Raw genomic sequence first — 26114 nt, forward strand, 5'->3', positions numbered from 1 at the left:
AAGAAAAGATGACTGGGTCCCAAATGAGGCTTTCCTTTCATCTGGCTACAGAAGAGGTTTGCCATATCAAGTCAAATGAAGTCAAAAAGCATTTCTTTCCAGGTAAGGTTCTTAACATTTGTGTGTTGTGGATCAGTCTGGTAAAGCCTGTAGATCCCCCTTGCCCAATGTCTTTAAATAAGACAAAATAAATAGCACTATAAAGGAACCAGTTAAATCAAGTTATTTAAATTTTTTAAATTAAAATGTATATGTACACAGACACCCTAAAATCTATTTGTGGATCCCTTGAAGGTCTGCAAAACCCCAGGGTAAGAACTCAAGTGCTACAGCAACTATCAAAGGCCAATGCCTGGAACAGTTACAATCTATGTTAGTGATGAAAACATAGGTATTTGGAAAGAGGTAAATTGGAATACAAAATATTACTTGGAACTAAAAAACCATTATCAATAAATGAAACCAACAAACCCAACAATATAGAATGCAAATGATTTTTCTGATCAAATTTATATTTCTTAAGTCTTAAAGACAACTCAAGCACTTTTCCCATTTTTAACAGCAATTATCAGTATGATATAATATTCTATAAACATTCCCCTTTTATCACGGTGACTTGAAGAACGAAGTTTTAACTGGGCATTATTACAGGTATAATTAAGATTTATTGTATGAAGGACAGGCCTTATGGAGAGTTTGGAAGATCTCGGCTCAAAATCCTGCCTCTGTAACCTGCTACCTATCATCATGTGCCTACCTAATTACACACCCACAGTGTTCCGAGTCAACTCTCTAAGCCTACAAGCCTACGGTATTATGGAGAGTTTCTTTCCTAGTACTAATTTTAAATACCCAATACTAAAAAAAGTCATGGATACAGATAGATATTAATTTTTTTTACAAATTTGTATAAATCGACAGACAGTAAAAAATGACATACGTAAAAAATAAAACAATTGTGAGAATATATTTAGCTATGTATTTTAAAATATATGCATATACGCAAGTGTTTTGTTATTAATGTGGAAAGTGGGAAGTAAAAAAAAAATCAATGCTTGTTAATGAACAAAAATTAAAATAAAAGGGAGAAGCTAGGTGGCTCAGTGGATTGAAAACCAGGCCTAGAGATGGAAGGTCCTGGGTTTAAGTCTGGTTTCAGATACTTCCTAGCTGTGTGACCCTAACCAAGTCACTTATCCCCCATTATTTAGCCTTTATCACTCTTCAGGCTTGGAACCAATAAAGTATTGATTCTAACATAGAAGGCTCTGGGTTCAAATTTGACTTCAGACATTCCCTAGCTGTGTTATCCTCAACAAGTCACTTTACTCTTCTACCATGGAACATATACTTAGTATTGATTCTAAGACAGAAGGTAAAGGGATTGTGGTTTTTGTTTTTTAAGGGGAAGAAGGAGTGACACACTATAAGGAGATGGAAATTATTACAATAATTTAGGGAAAACATAAGAACATAAAAACATAAGAGTTGGTTGTCCTTTGTAGTAAGAGGACCAAAACGACATCATTGGTGACATCTTTTGACTTGTGCATAAATTGGATTTAAGTAAGGCAGAGTTAAACCATCAACCTTACTCCTTCTTCAAGGATCAGTGAGGTCCAGTGTCAAGACAAAGGTCAAGACAACTTGTGATGGTTCACGATTCAGTAGATAAATCTTGGTTTCTTCAATATTTAAACAAGCTTGTGGCCACTGGGACAAATTTACCAGAGAAAGCCACTTTATATGGTAGAGTCACAATTGAGAGCTAGGTGGCAAGTGGGCATTAAAGAAGGAAAGCAGCTCTGAGGAGGTAAGTCCATTTCATACTCTTGTACTATATGACTGAAGAGAAGAGATAGATAAGAAAAATATAGAAATGTAAGCAACTGATTAAAAATTGAAGAGATGGGAGAAAAGTGTCAAAGATGATTCTAAGGTGGCAAACAAGAAATAAAGTCTAGAAGGAAAAAAAAGGTTTGGAAGTTAGTGTATTTCTGTTTTAAACATTTTAGTATTCCTACATGACATCCAGATGGACATGTCCTGTAAGTATCTAATACTATAGGAGTGGAAATCAAGAGTACAGCAACATCCAAGATGACACCTCCCCTCCCATTAAATAAAATTCTTAACTCTTTCTTTTAGTCACACAACTATTCCTTTAAGTGCAAATAATAAAAATGCATTTTCCAACGAAATATTACCAATAAAAGCTTGAGAGTTTCTCCCCTTTTATCTTTAACAAAAATGCCCTTATAGCATGTGTAGATTATTATCTTAAACATTTCACAGAGATAGGAAAGCAGGAGCATGAGTTCAAACTAATTGCTTTTTTTTGATCCCCTTATAGCAGCAAGATAATAATAAATAAGTGATTTCCAACAGATGCTTAGTATCTTCCTCTCCCTTATGTACCCTAAAATATGACTATTTGCCCCAACTGTGCCAACTTTTGCACGTAGTCACTCTCTGCAAAAGTTGAACAGGTCCAACTTCTTTTTCCAATCCCAATATCTGGCTTTTGGTTTCTTCATTATGTAAACTGATTTATGTTAATTCAACTTTCTTAGGAAATGGTCATAATGTTTGTGAAAGTCTTCTTTTATTCATTTTCATCAACAGTATGCTTAAATGGGTCAGGTTAAAACTTCTTTATTTTAAAAAACTATATTTTCATATTTTTAAAAAATTGCACAAAAGGATATTATAAAGGTAAAAAAAAGTTTTCCATATCTAAGAAATATTATACCTTACTTTTATAAGCATATGTAGTTAAGATTTGAGGTCAGTACTAGACTCAAATCCTAACTTTGACACTTACTAGTTGTCAGATTGTTAATAAGGCATTTAACCTCTGTGAGTCTCAATTCCCTCATCTGTAAAACAGGGATATTATTATATTATCTGTAATAGACATGTGCCAGGGGTGCTTCAACATTGAAATTAAATGTTATCAGCTCTTATTATTGAGCATTATACAATTTTCAAAGCAGTTTCACATACCTTGTTTCATTCAATTTGGTCCCCTTGTAGTACTGGAGTAAAAATAGCTTAAAGTATGCTTTGTACCAAGATACTTTCAGAATTTAGTAAAGATTCATTATGTACCTAAACACCGAAATATGCTGCTACCAGAAAGAAAAAACAACAACAAAAACAGTAAAAATGAATATTTCTTTTAAGGAAAATCTGATTTTTACTTCCCCCTGGTGGCAGCAAAGAGCTAGGAAGAGCAACATAAAGGGTGAGTCAAACTGGAGATCTATGGAATTGCACATTGGATTCCCTTTCTAAAAAAAAACCATGTTCTAACTGGAGCAGTTTATCAGATGCCTAACCTAAGGAAAATGTCATACATTTTCTTTAGTTTCCTATCTCTTTGTGAAGAAAATAAAATATGATCATCTAATTTCTCATTAAAGAAAAAGTCACTCATTATTCATTCCAGTCAGATATTAACAGCAATAACTTACTTAAGCAATTTTACTTGAAGTTGTACTTAAGAATTCTTAGAATTTCACAGTCTTAATTCTAATTTGTGTTTGTTCTACTTCTGTTCACCAAACAAAAGTTAGGAGGAGTCTGCTTTTAACTCATTTCATACAAAGGCATACTATCAAATGAATACCTGTAGATTAGCTACCATTGAGAACCTCATTAGAGACACAGCATTTCCCCTTAATGTTCACTTTGTTGTTCAGTTGTTCTTTCAATCAGATCTGACTCTTCATGACCCCATTTGGGGTGTTCCTAGCAAAGATCCTGGAGTGGATTGTAATTTCCTTCTCTATCCAATTTTTTTTTAAACCCTTACCTTCTACTTTAGATTCAATAGTATCTATTGGTACCAAGACACAAAAGCAATAAGTGCTAGGCAATGGGGGTTCAATGACTTGCCTAGGGTCACACACAGCTAGAAAATATCTGAGGTCAAATTTGAACCCAGGACGTCCCATCTCTCTGCCTTTCAATCCACTGAGCTAGCTATAGTTGCCCCCTCTAACTAATTTTTCTGAGGAAGACATTGAGGCAAACAAGGTTAAGTGGCATGCCCAAGGTCACAAAGAGTTAGTAAATGTCTGAGCCTGGCTCTGAACTCAGAACTTCCTCACTTTAGGACTGGCTTATATCTACTGTGCCACTCATTCCCAATGGTTCACTTTTAAAATAACTTGCATCCCTAGAACAAAACAGTTTTACAAAAACCCTTTACCAATAACAATCTTATAAGGTAAGAAGGAAAATCAATACTACACTCATTTTACAGATGAACACAAAAAAGAATCAAATAGAATGACTTAAGGAAAATCACATATAGCTAGCAAATGGAAGAACTAAAATAATATATTAAAAAGAAACATATGAATACATGGAAACTCCCTATCAATCTATAAACTGTGTGTGCCTAGGGTCATGGAAACACATGATTAGGATGCATTCTACAGTCAGCTCAGTCACTAAATAGTTGTTAGAACCTGGGCAAATTATTTCAGGTTATCTTTAAAACTCTGAACAGACTTAGAACTAGAACAGACTTGATATTACTTAACATTCTGTAATCTTTTGGGTTATAGCCACTATTAAAATTATATGACTGGTAGAAGGTTCTTCACAGTTTTAAAATTAGAGTTCCACCTTAATTACTAAACCACTGACTCCTTTTATGTCCTATTCCAACCATGGGAATAAGAAACCTAAAATACCGACAATTCAGGAGACTGGAATTCAGGAATTTTGCGGGGAAGGGAGGCAAAGAAAAAAAGAACTGTGTATTTTAAAACATTTCCAATCAGTTGTACTTAAATAGGCTTATCTGCTTATGCCTAATGGTGAATATTATGGAATTTTAGTTTTCCTTCAGGAAATATTTTTGGGGTAAGTACTCCAAATAATTAATAACAAATAATTAAAAACAAATTATACTTTCTAAAGTTCACTTCTACAATAAAGGCTTCATTCTACTATATATATATTTTTATGTAAAAAAAAGCATATTCCAACTTGTAAACATTCACCTATTTGGAACACTCAGAATCTTTAATGGGGAAAATATTATACAAAAACATTATTAGGAGAAGAAGTAAAAATTAAGTCACTGATCTTCATCAGTGGAAGAACTGAAATAGCTAAGTTACTTGAAGTTTGATGATCAATAGATTCATGAAAATTGTTTACTGTACTGGCTGTTATTATACCATGTCTCTGAAAATTTATAAATTCATTATAATTAGCTGTCATGTTTCAATCAAATGAAATTTAATTACTCACCACTGGATCCCGGTTATCTCCCTGATGTTACTTCCCAGAGCTCTAAAAGCCAACATTCTAAAAAAAATAAAGAAAAGAAATTTAGCTTGGTAGTACCAAATCTGAAACAATACTACAAAGCAATAATCATCAAAACTATTTGGTAATGGTTAAAAACTAGAGACGTTACCAGTGGAACATATTAGGTACATGATAAATACAGTGGCATTTAGTTCAATATGCTCAAAAGATCTTAGCTACCAAGACAAGAATTTATTATTCTACAAAAACTACTGGAAAAACCATAAAAAATTAGATAGACCATTCACATGACATATAAGCTCCAAATGGACATAAAACTTGAATATAAAAGATCACATCATACAGACATTAAGAAGAAGCAAGGATGTGCCCTTTATAACTATGGATAAGTGAAAAGTTCATGATCCAGCAAAGAAAGGATAAATAGAAGAAAAACGAAAAATTTTAATCATGTAAAAGGAATTGATTCAAATACAAGAATGACAACCAGTCCCTAATAGATAAATCGTCAATGGATATGACAGTTATTGAATGAAGAAATCAAGCAATGAACAGCCTTAGGAAAAAATGCTCCAAATCCCTAAGAGAAATACATAATCAAACAATTCTTAGTTTCCAATTCACATTCTTCCTTCATGACTTCTCTGCTGCCTTTGATCACCCTGTTCTCTTTCATACACTCTTGTACATTTTTGTGATAATGATTTCTCCTGATTTACTTCCTATCTTACTGACTGCTCCTTCTCAGTCATACAAAGTTGTCTTCTAAGGCTCTAATCTGAACCCTTCCTTGTGGTTTATCTCCTCAGTTTCCATAGATTCAATTAGCATCTCTATGCAGATGATTCAGAGACCTATTTATACAACTCAAAACTCATTTTATGCTATCTCATTTCCTCAAACATAGCTATCACTTTGGGGCAGGCCCTCATCACTGCACTCCTAAACTATTGAACTAGTCTCCTTGTCCCAAATCTTTCCCCACTCTAGTCCCTCCACTACTAAACTAAGAAAGTCATCTTCATGAATAAAATGTGTCTGTTCATATCACATTTAACTTCTCCTTCAATTAAACTGATAGATTCCAATTTCATCCAGGATCAAATATAAAAATATAAAACCCTTTGTTTGGTTTTTAAAGTCCCCTTTAACCTGGCTCTTTCCTAGTTTTCTTATACTGTACCAACTTTTGTGATCCACTGGCATTGGCTTACTTATATTCCAAGACGTTCCACTTCCGAACTCCATGTATTTTCACTGGCTGTCCTTCATATCCCAAATGATGGAAGCTTTTGGCTTCTCTGGGGCAGCTAAGTGACTCAGTGGATAGAGAACCAGGTCTTGTTAACTAGAGCCAAGTTTACATAACCTGATTTTTAAACTATAATCTAGAATTAACTGGGGCTAAGTATTAGTTTGTTAGATTTACATGACACAATTTTTACTTTGAGCATATGATGCATGCGGTGTATTCATGAATTTTCCATAAAGTCATAGTCCTTTGTAATGTATAAGATTTCATTAAGATGGCTGAAAGCATGAAAGGAGGGTAATGCCCAGGGGCCTGAATGATCAACATTCATCAATAGTGACAAGATAATTATTATAGCAAAAGCCAGTAATTGTTATAAAAAAACTAATTATAACTAAGTACTTACAGAAGATAATGTGTGTATTTGTTTATATAACCTTGAGTTTATAATCCAACAGGTAGGATTATGGGTCCAAACTGTGTTATCATGTAAAAAGTGTACCTACACCTTGAATAACTCACATCTCATTGCCATATTGTCTCCTTATAAATTCAGTTATTTCTCCTAATACTCTTTATTTTACTATGTACTCTATGAATTCAGCCATTTATTAAGCATCTGCTATGTGCAAAACAAAACAAAGTAATTCTCAAGAACTTCTGAAGATAGAAAATGAAATACCAGTTGAAAAAATTCAAATTGCCTGAAAGGGGAAAAAAATCCTAAGACTACAAAATGCAAGACACATAATTATTGAATTTTTAAAATTCAGTTCAGAAACAATAAGTTCTATAAGCTATCAGAAGAAAGACCTTCAGATACAAAGGAAAGGAAATTCAAATAACACAGGACAATTCTGCACCCACTAGAAAATGGAGGAGGTAATGGAATAACATGTTCCCAAGAGCAATGGAGCACACAATACAGCACGGGGTGACCTTTACAAATCTGAGCTTAACCATACATGGACTTCAATAATAAATACACATTTTAGAGGTAAAAATCAGAATTGAAGGGATTATTTTCCTCTCAAACACTCCAAAAATACAGGAGTTCAGGAAGAGTAAATAAATGCAGCAGCCAAGGACATCAATGGCCAACAGAATGATATCTAAATGTACACAAGCATAAAAAGATAAAAATGGAAATCTGACATAGGTGGACAAGGGGTATTATGAATAGAATCTGGTGACACCCTTCCTATAAGTAAATTGCTGTGTGTGTGTGTGTGTGTGTGTGTGTGTGTGTGTGTTCCAAAATAAGAGGGAACAAAGAGGTAGAGAGAAGAGTGTGATATGGTGGATCAAACCAAGGGAGATCTCTGTAGCCTCAGAAAGTGATGAATCTATAGGAAAATGTATTGAGTGGGTGGGGGCATGGAAAGAACCAAAAAGGAAAGGCAAAAGAGACCTTTTTGTTTTGGTAGGTCTCAAGACACTAAAAAACCTAGAAGAGGAACAGTTCATATACTCTTATATTGTGGGTAGGAAATGTACTCTTAACTAAACAAGAGATAGAAGGAAGCAATTTCAAAAGAAAAAAAAAAGAAAAAAGCTTTTTTACTAATAACCTGTTCCAAATTTCTCTGATAAAGGTTTGCTATCCAAGATATATATATTCCCCAAGGAGACTGGTCAAAGGAAAAGAACAAACAATTCTCAAAAGAACTACAGAGTATTCACAATGACATAGAAGAATGCTCCAAATCACTAAAAAAAAGAAATGTCAAATCAAAACAACTCTGAAATTTTACCTCATACACTTTAAATCAGCAAATGTAATAGTTAAAAATTTGGTTTGACAAAAATAATAATGGTTTAAAAAAAAGAAATGTTGTGGTCACCATTTATAAAAACTAAAAATTAAACTATGAGTATGTTAGTAGCTTTAATAGCTTTATTACAGCAGGGTAGAGATATAAAAGTGGGAAATATAGGAAGGAGGAAAAAAATATCACCTAGCTAAAAATACCCCAAGTCCTAATTCTAGTGCCTCCAGACCCCAAATGCAAATTAAAATCTTACCATTGTGTCAAGGAAGTTTCATCCTCTCCCCCTCCCGAGTAACTTTACCTGTCTATCAAACATTCCTGACACACCACAGATGCCAGGTTTGCAACTGCATACGATCAGTGAGTCAATAAAAGTCAGGGTTTTGAGAGAATCTAGAGATTTTGGGAGAATGGAGAAGGGAGAAGGGAACAGAGCAGGCAAGGGAGGGGGTAAGGAATGAGGAAGCAACTGGCAGGCTAGGAATGTTGTCTACCCTTCTAATAAATTTTATTATATATATATGGGTAGAAATATTATTTAAATATTACACCAGTCCACGAGAGTGTCTCCAGTCAGGTGTTCCAACAATCAAAAACCAGCACCAAAGAGGCTGAGCCGCAAAGGGCAGTCTCTCACACCAAAGCAAGCATCCCTCTTCAGCCCAAGTCTCCAAAGTAGGAAACTGAATCTTCACCAGAATCCAAAGTCCAGATACTCCATAATAAACCTGGCCCCCTCCTACTTTTCCAGCTTTCTTACACTGTATTTTTCCTATCAATGAATTGTGCAACCCAGTGACAGGAGCTTCCCAGAAATTACTTAAACATAAGACATCTCCACATGATGTACATTTTCAGTGGCTATTCCTCATGCCTCCTATATTCTCCATTCTCATTCATCTCCTGGCTTCTTTGGCTTCTTCAAATCTCAGCTAAAGTGATTATGTTATGTATGGTTCAATGAAACTGGCCTCATTATTCTGTAAATAGACAACACATCACCTTTCATCTTTACATCTTTGCACTGTCACTCCTCACCTTCATCTCATAGAATCCCTAACCTCCTTCATAGAGACTGATACATTATGGCACAATCTGATGTAATAAACTTTTCTAATAGCAGCAATGCAATGATCCAGGACAATCTAGAGGAACTAATGAGAAAGATATTATCTAACCACATCCAGAGAAAGAACTGTGGGAACAGAAATGTAGAAGAAAAGCATATGATCGATCATGTAGCTCGATGGGGATGTGATAGGGGTTTTGATGTTAAAAGATCGCTCTACTAAAATTTGAATAACATGGAAATCGATTTTGAACAATGATACATGTATAACTCAGTGGAACTGCTTGTCAGTTTGGGGGGTGAGGGGGGTGGGTGGAAGAATCATGGGGCCCTGCTGGATGGCCTTCTTGTTTACTCCCAAACTGCTATTGTTCACTCTCACTAACTTGTTTGTATTTTTAATTTATTCTACATATATTTACTCAGTAGTTAAATATGTACACTTGTCCTTAAATAGAATATAAGCTCCATGAGTACACTATTTCATGTTTTCCCTTTTTATCTCTAGAACACAGAATAGTACATTGCATAAAACAGAAATTTAAGAACTGCTTGTTGACTAATACCCAGAGCATCATAAAGTCAATGGAATACTGAATAACTGCTAGCAAAAAGGTGAACAGACTTTAATCTTTATGTAACTTAGATGGTATATTTCCTTCTTAAGTCAGGAATTCTAAATTTCATCGTCATAAGTCTAAGATATAGTCAAGGTATTTCCAAATTTTACTAAAAGCTTCAAGGTTCTATTAATCTGATTACAAAAAAAATTTTCTATCATGAATAATCTTACTTAAATAGCAAATAATTTCTTTTGATCATGTTCTCTAACAAATGTGGATGATATGAAATGTGGAATTTTTTTTTAATTATAAGTTGGAAAAAGAAACCATGGGGATTAAAAGAAATTTTTATGGGAGATACATATATTATCACACAAAACACAAAAATTTCCATATTATTAATTTATGTAACAAAAACCCCAAAACATAACCAAATGAAGTAAAAAATTGCATGCTTTCATCTGTATTCCTACTCCAACAGTTCTTTCTCTGGAGGTGCTGAGCAATCTTTTTCATAAGACCCTCAGAATTGTTCTGGATCATTTTATTGCTCATAGTAGCTAAATCTATCACATTTGATCATTCCACAATATATGTATGCAGTATACCGTATACAGACATAAGACAAAGAGAATCAGGAACTTTAAAAAGGAAAACAACTGTGGTGATGTGTATATATATAACACTTCCAACTTTCAAGCACTGAATTCAGACTCGGGAGTTACTAACTTGCGTTCCCAAAATTAATGAATAAATGAAATGAATAGAAAGGCAAATTTATTAAATCTTTATTTTGTGCTAAGTACTATGTTAAGAGCTCAGAATACAAACAGAAAACTGAAGCAGTTCATAAGTTCTTCCTTAATTGAGGAAAAAGACATAGAAAGTAAGCTTCAAGGCAGATAGAAAGGCCAGGTGATCCTAGAGGTACCAAGAAAAAGCAAACTTCATAGTTTACTGGGTTGGCTTGGCTATAGAAAAAGAAAACTTCGTAATTCCATAACAATTAAAGATTAGGGGAAAGGGAAGAAGTAATGAAATACAGTAAACAGAGGTAGAAAGATGATGAGACCTAGTGATGAAAGAGATGATTCCCAGCTCATTCAAGTGACATGTGTTTTCATCTAGAAGAAAAAAAGGTCAAGAATATCAAGGGAATTAATGAAAAAAAATGTGAAGGAAAGTGGCCTGGGGATGCCAAATTTTTTTTTTTAAAACATTTTTCAATATTTACATGATACATTTTCTTTCCCTTCCCTTTTCCCTCCCCACCCTCCCAGAGCCAACAACGAAATCCACTGTGTTTTACAAATGTTTTAACTTGATGCCTATTTCCATATTATTCATTTTTGCAATAGAGCAATCTTTTGAAGCCAAAACCCCAAATCATGTACCTATAAACACATGAGAAGTCATGTTTTTCTTCTGCATTTCTACTCTCACAGTTCTTTCTCTTGATGTGGATAGCATTCTTTATCATAAGTAGCAAAATTCATTACTTTCAATCGTTCCACAATGTTTCACTTTCTGTATACAATGTACTCTTTGTTTTACTCACTTTACTCTGCAGTTAGTGGAGGTTCTTCCAATTTATAGAAATCCTCCAGTTCATCATTCCTTACAGCACAATAGTATTCCATCACCATCATATACCATAATTTGTTCAGCCATTCCCCACCCCCCCATTTTCCAATTTTTTGCCACCACAAAGAGTACAGTTATGAATATTTTTGTACAACCCTTTTTTATTACGACTTTGAACATGCCAGATCTTATATAAAGTAGTAATCATCAAAACAATCTAGTACTAACTAATAGAAGGGTTAATCAATGAAATAGATTTGGGGTAAATGATCTCAGCAATCTAATATTTAATAAACCCTGGGGGGGGGGGGGGGAAGAACTCATTATTTGACCAAAATGGCTTCAAAAAATTAGAACAGTATAATAGAATGTCTATAGATCAATATCTCAAATCCTATGGCAAGATAAGGTCAGTAAATTAGGGGGATATAAGATTAATTTACCTGTCAGATTTATGGAGAAGAGAAGAATTTATAACCAAACAAGAGATAGAGAACATTACAAGAAGCAAAATGATTATATTAAATTAAAAAGAGTTTGTACAAACAAAACCAATGCAACCAAGATTAGAAAGAAAACAACAAATTGGGGAGAGATGGAGCAAAACAAATTTCTCTGATAAGTCACATTTCTCAAATATAAAAAGAACTGAGTCAAATTTATAAGAATAAGAGTCATTCCCCAATTGATAAATGGTCAAAGGATATGAACAGGCAATTTTCTGATAAAGAAATAAAAGCAATCAATAATCAAATGTTCTAAATCCCTCTTAATTATAGAAATGTAAATTAAAACAATTCTGAGGTACCACCTCACACATATCAGATTGGCCATTATGACAGTAAAGGAAAATGATGAATATAGGAAGGGATGTGGCAAAATTGGGACACTAATGTATTGCTGGTGTAAATTGGGACATTAATGTATTGCTGGTGTGGGTTGTGAATTGATCTGACCATTCTGGAGGGCAATTTGGCATTATTCCCAAAGGGCAGTAATATCCCTACTAAGGTCTATATGCCTAAGAGGTAAAAAGGAGGTTGAAGGTGGGGAGGAGAAACCTACTTAAATAAAAATATTTATAACTGCTCATATTGTGATGGTAAAGAACTGGAAACTAAAGGGAAACCTATTAATTAGGGAATGGATGAACAAATTGTGGTATATGGTGGTGATGAAATTCTATAACACTTTAAGTAATGATGAATAGGATGATTTCAGAAAGAATTGGAAAGACCTACATGAATTGATACAGAGTGAAGAAGAACCAGGAAAACACCATACATGCAAACAGCAATATTGTAGAATAATCAAATGTAATAAGACTTAGCTACTCTCAGCAATACAATGAAAATTCTGAGGGACTTATTACAAAGAATGCTATCCACCTCCAGGGAAACAACTGTTGGAATCAGAATGCAGATGAAAGCTTACAATTTTTCATTTAAGTTTATTTGGGTATATGTTGTGGGGTTTGGGTTTTATAAAACTACTCACTTATAAAAATGAACATTATGAAAATATATTGTGTGATAATACATGTATAACCCAGATTAAAATATTTACCAGCTCCAGGAGGAGGGAGGGAGAAAATTTGGATCATATATCTTTGGAAAATATGTGGAAATTTATTACTTGTAATTGTTTACAAATTTTTAATTTATTTTTTTTTTAAGTCTTCTTAACTCCAAGCACAATGTTCTGTCCACTGTGCCACCTTTACCTTGGAGGTAATTTTTAGTGAATAATATTATGGTATATGAGTCAAAAAACACGAGTTCAAATCCTGACCCTGCCACATAATTACTGTAACTTTGTGCCAATCTATTAACAGGCCTACAAGGACAAATTTCCTTAATTTGTTTTGAGGATAAATGAAATAGGAGATAGTAATGCAGGGAAAGCACCTCATGATGATAAATTATGGTAAGTTATTACTTATTAACCATGACTGCTTCAAAAGGGGCAAATGACAAGGATATAGATTGTTCTGAATTAACAAAGAAGAAAAGAGCTGAGAATATAAGGATAGTTACACATACAAAAAAAGAGACTGATGATACAAGAAGAGTTAAGAAATATACTGTCAAATATTTCATTACCCTAACTAGCCACCAGGTGGACCTGTGCAACCAAGAACAGCTCACCTTTTTATTTAGTTTTCAGAAGGTAGGGTATGAAAAAGTAGGGTACAAGAGAAAGGAAAAACAAAGCAGTCAAGTAGTAGGTACAACATATTCACAAGTAGACTCTTCAGAATTTTAAGTGCCTATATTTACATTTGTCTTGCTAATTTCCAGAGAAATTGGTTACTGAATATTTTGTTTCATGAAGCAGGAACTTTATTTCTAGAAATGTCACATAGTGGAAATAACACAAAAACGGAGCCAGGATTTATTTTAGTATTCCAGTATTCTGATGACAAATTATTGGGCAAATTATTTAGCCTCTCAAGTCTCAGTCCTCTCAACTATAAATAAAAGATTGTACTAGATAATCTAGTACATGGATACTTTATATTTAATAATAGGGTTGTCAATTATCTTCTCTATTATCCTTTCTAATGTCAAAATCTATTATCCCAGAGGTATTAATAAAAATTCCACAAAAATAACAGTGAAATTAAATGTAAAGTATGCTATATGTATTTTGGCGCATATTTCCCCAGAAAACTATTTCAGAAACTAGTATTTTTCATAATCTAAGAGTACATTAAAAACAAGTTCTCTTTTGTTATAGACATTTACTATGTTTAAAATTATTACAAGATCTGATTGTTGTCTGACATGGGTCAATACTATTTTGAATATTAAATATATTGCTTCCTAGATACAATCTTCTAGATTAAAAAAAAGTATTATTTTAAATAGATAAGGGAAAAAGTAATAGCAACAACTTGATTTTTACTTATTTTTCCTTATCTGTTTTTATTTAAAATAATTCAAAGTATCAAGAGCTTCCTACACATTTCTAAGCCTGATAGCCTATAGGTATTACCAAAAATGTCTCATTAAGAAATATTTAGCCATTTAAAGCTATTTATTCTCAAATTATTTCTTTCATCATAATTACAGGTATACAGGCAGGTAGGTGACACAGTAGATAAAGTAGTGGAAGTATCAAGGAAAATCGGAGTTCAAAATCTGCCTCTGACACTAGTTGTGTGACTCAGAGAAAGTCATTTAACTCCTATCTGCCTCAGTTCCCCCATCTGCAAAATAAGAGTAATAGTGGTACCTAGTGTTGTGAGGATAAAAGAAGACAATATTCATAAAGCACTTTGCAAAATAAATACCATCACAATCATGATCAAAGTCATCATCATCCTCTGTCTGAAGTCAAGTGATACTCCTTATATTTTTGATATCCAAAGAGGACCCACAACACAATATGTGGGGCAACCTGCCTCTGATTTTTCTTACTTTTCTAGGCTTCCAATGCAAATGAGTAGAAAATACTGCCCAATAGTTTCACTTTCACTAGAATATTGCAGCCATGTCTCACACAACCCCTCTATTCTCATGCCTCATTCCCCTCAGTCTACTGACTCCCAAACATTGAATGCCTTACTTCTCTATGCCACCTCTTCACATGACATATATTTCAAAAATCAGCTTAAGCACTACCTTCTATATGAAGCTTTTCCTAATCAACAAGTTCCCTCCTTCACAAAATTATCTTTTAATTTCTTCATTGCAATCTTTATGCTTTATTCAAGTACTTTTTTTGTTATACCCTCCCATGGGAAAAGTATCTGGTACACAGTGTGCACTTAATACATACTTGTTGATTGAAATGGCACATAGAATGAGGTAAAAATGTGTCTTTGGAAAGTGATGATGCACAACTTGTAGACAGTTTTAAGTAGAGACATCAAGATGTACAAAATACAGGGAAGATGTATCAAGGCGAGAGAGGTGTATATAGTTCTTTGTACCTTAGGTCTCAGGACAAAAATTATTTATTTCTGCCTTCAAAGGCCATCTAGTTAGTACATTTCAAGGTCAAGGTTCTAGAGATGTGGGGGGGGGGGGGGGGAGATGAACAACCTTTCCCCTGGAGGAACTTTATTTTTTTATTTTATTTTATTTTTTTAATTTTTATTTGGTCATTTCCAAACACTATTCATTGGAAACAAAGATCATTTTCTTTTCTTCCCTCCCCCCTCCCACCACCTCTCCCATAGCTCACATGTGATTCCATTGGGTATCACATGTGTTCTTGATTCAAACCCATTTCCATGTTGTTGGTATTTGCATTAGAGTGTTCATTTAGAGTCTCTCCTCAGTCATATCCCTTCCACCCCTGTAGTCAAGCAGTTGCTTTTCTTCAGTGTTTTTACTCCCACAGTTTATCCTCTGCTTGTGGATAGTGTTTTTTAGATCCCTGCAGATTGTTCAGGGACATTGCACTGACACTAATGGAGAAGTCCATTACCTTTGATTGTACCACAATGTATCAGTCTCTGTGTACAATGTTTTCCTGGTTCTGCTCCTTTCGCTCTGCATCACTTCCTGGAGGTTGTTCCAGTCTCCATGGAATTCCTCCACTTTATTATTCCTTTTAGCACAATAGTATTCCATCACCAACATATACCACAATTTGTTCAGCCATTCCCCAATTGAAGGGCATCCCCTCACTTTCCAATCTTTGGCCACCACAAAGAGTACAGCTATGAATATTCTTGTACAAGTCTTTTTCCTTATTATATCTTTGGGGTACAAGCTCAGCAGTGCTATGGCTGGATCAAAGGGCAGACAGTATTTTATCGCCCTTTGGGCATAGTTCCTAATTGCCCTCCAGAATGGTTGGATCAATTCACAACTCCACCAGCAATGAATTAGTGTCCCAACTTTGCCACATCCTCTCCTGGAGGAACTTTAAATGAGTCATCCAAACTTAGATTCTTCTTCCCTAACTGATACCTCAAAGTACCTCTCTCTCTATTGCTCCATTTTCTGGTCTTTGTGCTTCTGGGAAAAGGCCAGCAACAATCCCTGAAATGTTAATGCAGATTTTCTATCTTTCCAGGAGCCAACTCCCTTTAAACATTCCCTTTCCTTTAATTTTTCTTATCCTCAGCCTTAAGACCTAAAATCTGCCATATCCAAGATAAAACAAACAAAGAAACAAACAAAAACTTTCCCGTTGGACTCAGCAAGCTTCTCAAGCCATCTCTCCCCCCATCACTGTCAAATTCACTTCAAATTGTCAAATTCACAATCAACTACAATCAAGGCTCCAAGTGAACTCTGGTGAAATCTGTTCTCTCAAAGAAATTCTTGTTCATCCAAACAGCCTTTTATCATCCTACCTGATTCCCCAGTAGGTATCAAAACTGTCAACCACTTCCCTCTCATATTTCTCCTTGAGATTCTGTGTAAGAGCTCACTTAATAAATTGTTAGAATAGAATAGAGGAAATAGGAAATTTGCAGAGTTTGAGTATGCAAGGGCTTTGGAAAAACTGTAAGAGCAGTTAGCCACACCTCTGGAACCTTATGGGCTATCATTCTAGAATGGGAGGGAGGCATAAGAGGGGACACTCAGGTTCCAAGGGGGTCGTTTACTTCTGGACACTGGAGCATAGGACCTTACTTCCCATGGCCATCTTAGTATCAAGCTACTGGGCAAAGCTGAGGTTCCTGAAAAGTCAAGAAGCCTCCTAGGATCCCATTCCTGTGGCCCAGTTCACAGTGTGTGTGAGTGTGCTGCAAGGACCTGCTCGATCTCTCCTAACTGGAGCCAGACCACCTTGGCTCCAGCCTTCTGGCCTCTAGCTATCTAATTTGACAAACTGAACTCTGTTCCCATATAAAGTGGACCAGTTAGCTAGATTATTTGGCTAGAACATAATTTAGGCAGACTGGAGTGCAGAGAGTAGCCCAACTTAGTTGGAACTGAAGAGACCTTTCCAGGGCAGATTTTTCAGAGGAGCTTGGGAAATCATAGTGATAGGGACCCTGGTCCACCTGCCCTTCCTTCATTTTATAGAAAAACCACTTTCTTTGTGGATACCACACAGAGATTGCGTGGCTTTCCTCCCAAAGGAACAGAGGCCCACCAACGTGGCTTCAGCCTGTGTTCACCCAACATCAAGTTCAATACTGGACAAACCCTCAAAACAAACAACTAGTGTCCTTTACCTGGTTCTCCCACTCACTTTTTCCAAAATCAGGTTTTTCTTACCCCCAAACAAAGCATATTAGTCAACAGTCAATAAAGTGCTAATATGTATCAAGCATTGTACAAAATCCTAGAGATTCCCTACCCTTAAGTAGCTTAAATTATCATGAGGAGAGCATGAAAACTAGTAAGACAGATCTAATCAGGTAAATAAAAGAGAGGTACTAGTGGAACCAGAAAAGGCTTTTTGCAGTAGGTGGGACTTAAGCCAAGATTTGAAAGGAACCAGGGAAGCCAGGAGTTAGAGATGAGAATTAACCAGGAAGGAAAAGGTAAAAAGTAGAAGGAAGGATAGCTATTTTAAGAAAAGAGATTGGAGAACAGCTGGGTAGCTCAATGGATTGAGATTGAGGCTTAGAGACGGGAGGTCCTGGGTTCAAATCTGACTTCAGACTCTTCCTAGTTGCGTGACCCTGGACAAGTCACTTAATCCCCATTGCCTAGCCCTTACCACTCTTCTGCCTTGGAACCAATACCAAGGAAAAAAGAAAGATTAATTCAATAGAATTAAGCAATATGGATGGTGACATGAGTGGTCACAGAAATACTAAATATTTATTAAGTAATCATGTAGGGTAATATGCTAGGATCACCTAGTACTGTATCTCATTTATAGATGAGAGAGTTCTTAAGGCATAAGGGTCAGCTATTAGAAAGGCATGATGGAGTCTGAAGATGCTTTGGGCAAGGAACAGCAAGGAGGACACTATTAGCAGACTGTGGAGGGGGCAGAAGGAGTGGAGGAGACATAGTCAGTCTTGTCCTTTAAGAAGATTGCATAAGTTAGTGGGAGACTTGAACCAACCATTATCAAATTTAGATAAATCAAACCAAAAAATAAACAAGAAAGAGGTAAAAGAGGTGAATGAAATCTTAGAAAAATTAGAGTTAATAGACATATGGAGAAAAATAAATAGGGACAAAAAGAAATACACCTTCTTTTAAGCACCACATGGCACATTCACAAAAATAGATCATACACTAGGTCACAGAAACATGGCACTCAAATGCAGAAAAGCAGAAATAATAAATACAGCCTTTTCAGATCACAAGGCAATAAAAATATTGATCAGCAAGGGTACATGGAGAGCCAAATCAAAAATAAATTATAAATTAAATAATATGATATTCCAAAATCGGATAGTTAGAGAAGAAATCATAGAAACAATTAATAATTTCTTTGAAGAAAATGACAACGGTGAGACATCCTTTCAAACCTTATGGGATGCAGTCAAGGCAGTAGTTAGAGGAAAATCCATATCCCTGAGTGCATATATTAACAAATTAGGGAGGACAGAGATCAAGGAATTGGAAATGCAAATCAAAAAACTTGAGAACGAACAAATTAAAAACCCCCAGAAGAAAACCAAACTAGAGATCCTAAAAATTAAGGGAGAAATTAATAAAATTGAAAGTGACAGAACTATTGAGCTAATAAATAAGACTAGAAGCTGGTACTTTGAAAAAACAGACAAAATAGACAAAGTACTGGTCAATCTAATAAAAAAAAGGAAAGAAGACAGGCAAATTAACAGCATCAAGGATGAAAAGGGGGATCTCACCTCCAATGAAGAGGAAATTAAGGCAATCATTAAAAACTACTTTGCCCAACTATATGGCAATAAATATACCAACCTAGGTGATATGGATGAACATTTACAAAAATATAAATTGCCTAGACTAACAGAAGAAGAAATAGATTTCTTAAATAATCCCATATCAGAAAAAGAAATCCAACAGGCCATCAAAGAACTTCCTAAGAAAAAATCCCCAGGGCCTGACGGATTCACCAGTGAATTCTATCAAACATTCAAAGAACAGCTAACTCCAATACTATACAAACTATTTGACATAATAAGCAAAGAGGGAGTTCTACCAAATTCCTTTTATGACACAAACATGGTACTAATTCCAAAGCCAGGCAGGCCAAAAACAGAGAAAGAAAATTATAGACCAATCTCCCTAATGAATATAGATGCAAAAATCTTAAATAGGATACTAGCAAAAAGACTCCAGCAAGTGATCAGAAGGGTCATCCACCATGATCAAGTAGGATTTATACCAGGGATGCAGGGCTGGTTCAATATTAGGAAAACTATCCACATAATTGACCACATTAACAAGCAAACCAACAAGAACCACATGATTATCTCAACAGATGCAGAAAAAGCCTTTGATAAAATACAACACCCATTCCTACTAAAAACACTAGAAAGCATAAGAATAGAAGGGTCGTTCCTAAAAATAATAAACAGTATATATCTAAAACCATCAACTAATATCATCTGCAATGGGGATAAACTAAATCCATTCCCATTAAGATCAGGAGTGAAAACAAGGATGCCCATTATATTATTTGACATTGTATTAGAAACACTAGCAGTAGCAATTAGAGAAGAAAAAGAAATTGAAGGCATTAAAACAGGCAAGGAGGAGACCAAATTATCACTCTTTGCAGATGACATGATGGTCTACTTAAAGAATCCTAGAGATTCAACCAAAAAGCCAATCAAAATAATCAACAACTTTAGCAAAGTTGCAGGATACAAAATAAACCCACATAAGTCATCAGCATTTCTATATAATTCCAACACAGCTCAGCAGCAAGAACTAGAAAGAGAAATCCCATTCAAAATTACCTTAGACAAAATAAAATACTTAGGAATCTATCTCCCGAGACAAACACAGGAACTATATGAACACAACTACAAAACATTTTCCACACAACTAAAACTAGACTTGAACAATTGGAAGAACAATAACTGCTCATGGGTAGGACGAGCCAATATAATAAAAATGACCATCCTACTCAAACTCATCTATCTATTTAGTGCCATACCCATGGAACTTCCAAAAATTTTTTTTACTGATTTAGAAAAAACCATAACAAAATTCATTTGGAAGAACAAAAGATCAAGGATATCCAGGGAAATAATAAAAAAAATACAAAGGAAGGGGGTCTTGCAATTCCAGATCTCAGACTATATTATAAAGCAGCGGTCATCAAAACAATTTGATACTGGCTAAGAGACAGAGAGGAGGATCAGTGGAATAGACTGGAGGCAAGCGACCTCAGCAAGACAGTATATGACAAACCCAAAGATTCCAGCTTTTGGGACAAAAATCCACTATTTCATAAAAACTGCTGGGAAAATTGGAGGACAGTGTGGGAAAGATTAGGTTTAGATCAATACCTCACACCCTACACCAAGATAAATTCAAAATGGGTGAATGACTTGAACATAAAGAAGGAAACTATAAGAAAATTAGGCGAACACAGAATAGTATACATGTCAGACCTTTGGGAAGGGAAAGACTTCAAAACCAAGCAAGAATTAAGAAAGAGTTACAAAATGCAAAATAATCTGGAATACATCAAATTAAAAAGTTTTTGTACAAACAAAACCAATGTAACCAAAATCAGAAGGGTAGCAACAAATTGGGAAACAATCTTCATAAAAACCTCTGACAAAGGTTTAATTACTCAAATTTACAAAGAACTAAATCAATTGTACAAAAAATCAAGTCATTCTCCAATTGATAAATGGGCAAGGGACATGGACAGGCAGTTCTCAGCCAAAGAAATCAAAACTATTAATAAGCACATGAAAAAGTGCTCTACATCTCTTATAATCAGAGAGATACAAATCAAAACAACTCTGAGGTATCACCTCACACCTAGCAGATTGGCTAACATGACAGCTATGGAAAGTAATGAATGATGGAGGGGATGTGGCAAAGTGGGGACACTAATTCATTGCTGGAGGAGTTGTGAATTGATCCAGCCATTCTGAGGACAATTTGGAACTATGCCCAAAGGGTGATAAAAGACTATCTGCCCTTTGATCCAGCCATAGAACCAGTGGAATTGTGTGTCGGCTATGGGAGAGGGAAAGGTGGGGAGGAGGAAAAGAAAATGATCTTTGTTTCCAGTGAATAATGTTTGGAAATGACCAAATAAAATAATGTTTAAAATAAAAAAAAAAAAGAAGATTGCATAAGTAGCTGTGGATGGTAGTGGGAAGACTTGAAACAGAAGAGATTGGCCAAAAGGCAGCTGCAATAACTCAGGTTAAGGTGATGGGGAGCTAAAATGAGGGTTCTGGCAGTGTCAGAGGAAGGTGTAATAATAGATACTGTGAAGGGAGAATCAACAAAGCTTGACAATCAAGGGGTTGGAGGGGTGGGGTGGGGATGGGTGGGATGAGTAGAGTTTGAAGGGAAGAAACATTGAAGTATATTTTGGACATGTTGAGTGTAGGATATATACTAGACATCCAGTTCAAGATGTCCAACAGGCAGTTTGAGAAAAGTTAGGGCTGCATAAAAACATCAGAAAAGAACTGTCTCCAAGGCCATTTTGCCTCTATCTTGAAGATATTATCTAATATCATAGGTTCAAATTACCTCTAGGCAGATAATTTCCAAATCTATATATTCAACCTCAATCTCTAGTTTTGCACTGTCACATGCCCTATGGACATCTCCAATTGGATTTCCCATTGGCATCTTAAATTTGGCATCTCTGAGAAACAGAGCTCTATTATTTTCTTCCCCTTCCTATTCATCTTAATTTCTGGATTAGTTTATAATACCAAGATGCTTCAGTCATTCACTTTCACTATGCAAAAAATCGTCATTCTTGACAATTATATCTATACAAGATTTCATTATCTGTTTCCTTCTCTGAACTACTATGATATTACCCTTGTTTGGGCTCTCATGTTTAACTGATTCTCCTGTCCTAGTACCTTCTAAATGGTGTTTCTGCTTAGTCTCTTATTTCCCTGTAGTGGAGAGGTGTAATACTACATTCTCAATCTTATCTAGAGTAAAATACAAACTGCTTGAACTACTAAAGACTTTTCATATTCCTCCCTTTTACTCATTTATATGTTCAAATCAAACTGCATTACCAGCTAACTATTCTCTGAACCTGACATTCCCATCTCTGAGGCTTTGTGCCAGCTCTCCTTTAGGAGATGAAATAGATTCCCTCCTTATCTCCACTTCTTTTTTTATTCTTATTCTTATTATTTATTTTTTTTTGGGGGGGAGCTTTACCTTCTGTCTTAGAATCAATACTGTGTATTGGCTCCAAGGCAGAACCGTGGTACGGGCTAGGCAATGGAGGTTAAGTGACTTGCCCAGGGTCACACAGCTAGGAAGTGTCTGAAGCCAGATTTGAACTTAGGAACTAGGCCTGGCTCTAAATCCACTGAGCTACACAACTGCCTCTTCTCCACTTCGTAAAAGTCCTTCTCTGGCCTAAAAATTTCCTGAACTAAAAATGAGGTGAATTCTAGATCACTAATAGATTTAAAGAAGAAGGGAGAAAATTAAGTTATTTATCTCAATTCTAGAAGAAAAATTAGTTTTTAAACTACAAAAATAGAATGAATTATTAGAGACAATATTTTTGTGCTTGTCTATATAAATATGTAACCAAATTATAAGATTTGTGGAACTATGCATACCCATCAAATTGACAAAGATGTCTAAATCAATGTTAAAGACACTATAGAAAGATAGTCACACTAATCAATTGCTGGTGTGGTGAAGCTGCGAATTTCATCTTTCTTGATAACTGCTGTAGAAATGCCATCAGTGAGGCCGAGTTTGCTAAAATGGGATATAAAGTTCCAAACAGCTCAGAAACAGGCATGACTACTGCTGGAGTCATACAAGGATGGCATAGTTGGGATAGATACAAGAGCAAGAGAAGGAATAAAGTTGTTCCTGACAAGAACTGTTCAAAACACATATTTCAACTCTAATATTTATTGCTATTATTAACTCAGCTGATCTCTTTCAACTTAGAACTCCATTCCCTTATTATGGGATGTCTACCTAGAATTGTCATAGGCTTAAAGAGACCTTTTTAGGATCAAGGTTACATTGGTTCAGCCTTAGTTTTAGAAGTAGATATTAATGGACCTTGCCTCTACACTATCCTCATGATCAACTGAATTGCTTTATATGTTCCCATAGGTTCTCTGGGTCTTTGTCAGCAAAAGTTATATTTGAAGATAAATTCATATCAGACATGGAAAAGGAAGAGGCCAAGAAGCTAGTTGGGAAGGCCACCTCAACTAGGATCTTCAGTGACTTGGGATCTGGGAGCAACATAGATGTGTGTTATCAAGAAGGCCAAGTGGGACTTCCTCTTCAATATTCCCAACAAAAAGGTTTGGCAGATATAGGTATGAAAAAGGGTCAACAACTGTTATTCTTACTGAAAAAGTTATTTCCCTGGAATTCAAAGGGCTAGATGAAAAGGTACAGACAATGGACTTCCAAAAGTGGTTTGCTCATCAATTCTACTGAATTAGAAGGTCTGGGGTTGCCCTTGGTCACCTTGTGTAAGACAAACTCATCACTTACAAGCAAATGAAAATTATGTAAAAAATAATAATAATTTGGAATTATCCAAGGAACTTTTGTCACCATAGTCCCAGTATTGGGCATATATTTATGAATTATTCATTAGCATTTATTAATTATTAATAAATAAGTTATTAAGAGCAGAAAGATCCTAAATATCAAAAAATATTTCAAGTAATTTCAAGTAATTTGTGGTTAACAGAAAACAAAATAGATGTTTGATGATTAGAAATAGTTAAACTATAGTTTATAAAAATAAGATTATTATTCTATAAGAAATTAACAGAAACTTCTATGAAGCATTACATGGAACCATTGGCAAATAACAAAAAGCAAAAAGAAACAAAGAAAAAACACAAAAAGAACATATATAAATGACCATAATCATATAAAATAAAAAATACCAAGAGGCAAATGAATTCCATTAACATTAATATTCATTTGTTTCAGAGAGCAGAGAATGAAATATACACATCCCATCTTATTGTAGATAGTAACAGAAATAATGTGAGACTAAAATGTTATATGGTCCTTTTAGAAACAATGCTTTGTCAGAAAGTTTATATGTTTTGTTTCAAGAAAATGTAATAAGGGAGTGAATGACTATAAAGAAATGACTGATATAAGAAATAAAAAGGCAATGAATTTCAATGTCCGTAAAGTTATGGACAAATCCTTATACATGCTATGATGAAGGAAATACAAGGCAGCAGAATTTGAGAAATATTAAAATTTGACATTATGCTGTAAAGTTCCAAAAATAAACATATCTTTTAACCTACTAGTAGTTTCAATGCTGGGAAAAGTTTTAAAGAATTAAGGGGGGGGGGGGGGCAAGGATAGTTAAATGGCTCCCTAAACAATATTGTTTGTAATCACAAATACAGCCAACCTAAATATCTAAATATCTAACAACAGCTAAATGGTTAATGATTTTTCAATTAATACTATAATGCAATTAAGACACAAATATAAGGAATATAAAAGTCTTGAGAGAATGTTATGAAGTAATACAAAGTAAAAAAAAAGTAGAACAGAAAGAATATACACTACAACCATGTAAAAGGAAAAGAGTAAGAATAATTAGGGGTAAATTGTGAAGGAAAGGGAATAACTGAAGAATGATGATATATTATGCAATATAAATTATTCTGAATTCTGTTATTCTGAATAACTGTAAAATTTAACTTGATATTAAATAGTAAGTTTATTAAAAATCATTTTAGATGAATGTTAGGTTGAATGATCCCTAAGGTAGTCTTTTTAGAGTTCCAATATTCTATGATGCAATCAATCATCTATAAAATAACTTTTAAAGTGGATCCACTCATGTAGTCCCTAGGATAAAAACTGGTATGTTCATCTTACCCTTATAGATACAAATTTACTATATAAAATACAATAACATTCAGGAAAATAATTTTCCTACTACTGTGTTTCACATAAACATGCACCATCTGCTACTGTGGAATTATCCTGTATGATCTTCTATGTGGAATTATCTCTTTTGCTTGAGAAGAATAATGCTAGTTTAATCCCATTACTATAGCCAATTTAAAAACATCACTCCTTGGCTTTGTGCCAAAATTCTTAGTTATGTGACCCATAAACAACCTAATGAGTGAAATAGTTGCCTTTCACCACATAATTGCCAGCCTTTCTAAAATGGAATAATAATAATGATATTCAAGATTAAAAGTTCCAGTTTTAAAAAAGGTTAAAAATATTAATCATTAATTAAATCATATGAACAAATAACAAACTGAATTTTTACAAAATAAATCTGTGTAGTCTTTCTTATTTCAAGTCAGATTGTTTATAATATGCATTGATAAAGAAACATAGTGACTTTCAGCCAACTTGTACCAAAATACAAAGTAAAAGCTACAAAATTGTTCAAGAAATAAATCATTACAATTCTGCTAACATTGTAACTAAGGTCAATTTCCATTAGTTGCATGGGAGATACTTCCCCAGACAGATAAACCTGGTCTAGACAATAAGACACTTTCA

The 26114-nt window shown here is 34.7% G+C and overlaps 1 protein-coding gene and 1 pseudogene across 6 annotated transcripts in view; one reads left to right on the plus strand and one right to left on the minus strand.

Moving 5' to 3' along the window:
• Positions 1-26114, minus strand: part of ERBIN (erbb2 interacting protein) — a 171382-nt gene that overhangs the window by 84194 nt on the left and 61074 nt on the right. For all 6 annotated transcript variants that reach the window (XM_056824851.1, XM_056824850.1, XM_056824848.1 and 3 more), the window contains exon 2: positions 5272-5328. The gene's annotated coding sequence lies outside the window, so the exon portion shown is untranslated. The remainder of the gene's footprint in view (positions 1-5271; positions 5329-26114) is intronic.
• Positions 688-24095, plus strand: LOC130458134 (proteasome subunit beta type-7-like; annotated as a pseudogene).

Source organism: Monodelphis domestica, chromosome 3, assembly GCF_027887165.1.
Source record: "Monodelphis domestica isolate mMonDom1 chromosome 3, mMonDom1.pri, whole genome shotgun sequence".
NCBI lineage: Eukaryota > Metazoa > Chordata > Mammalia > Didelphimorphia > Didelphidae > Monodelphis > Monodelphis domestica.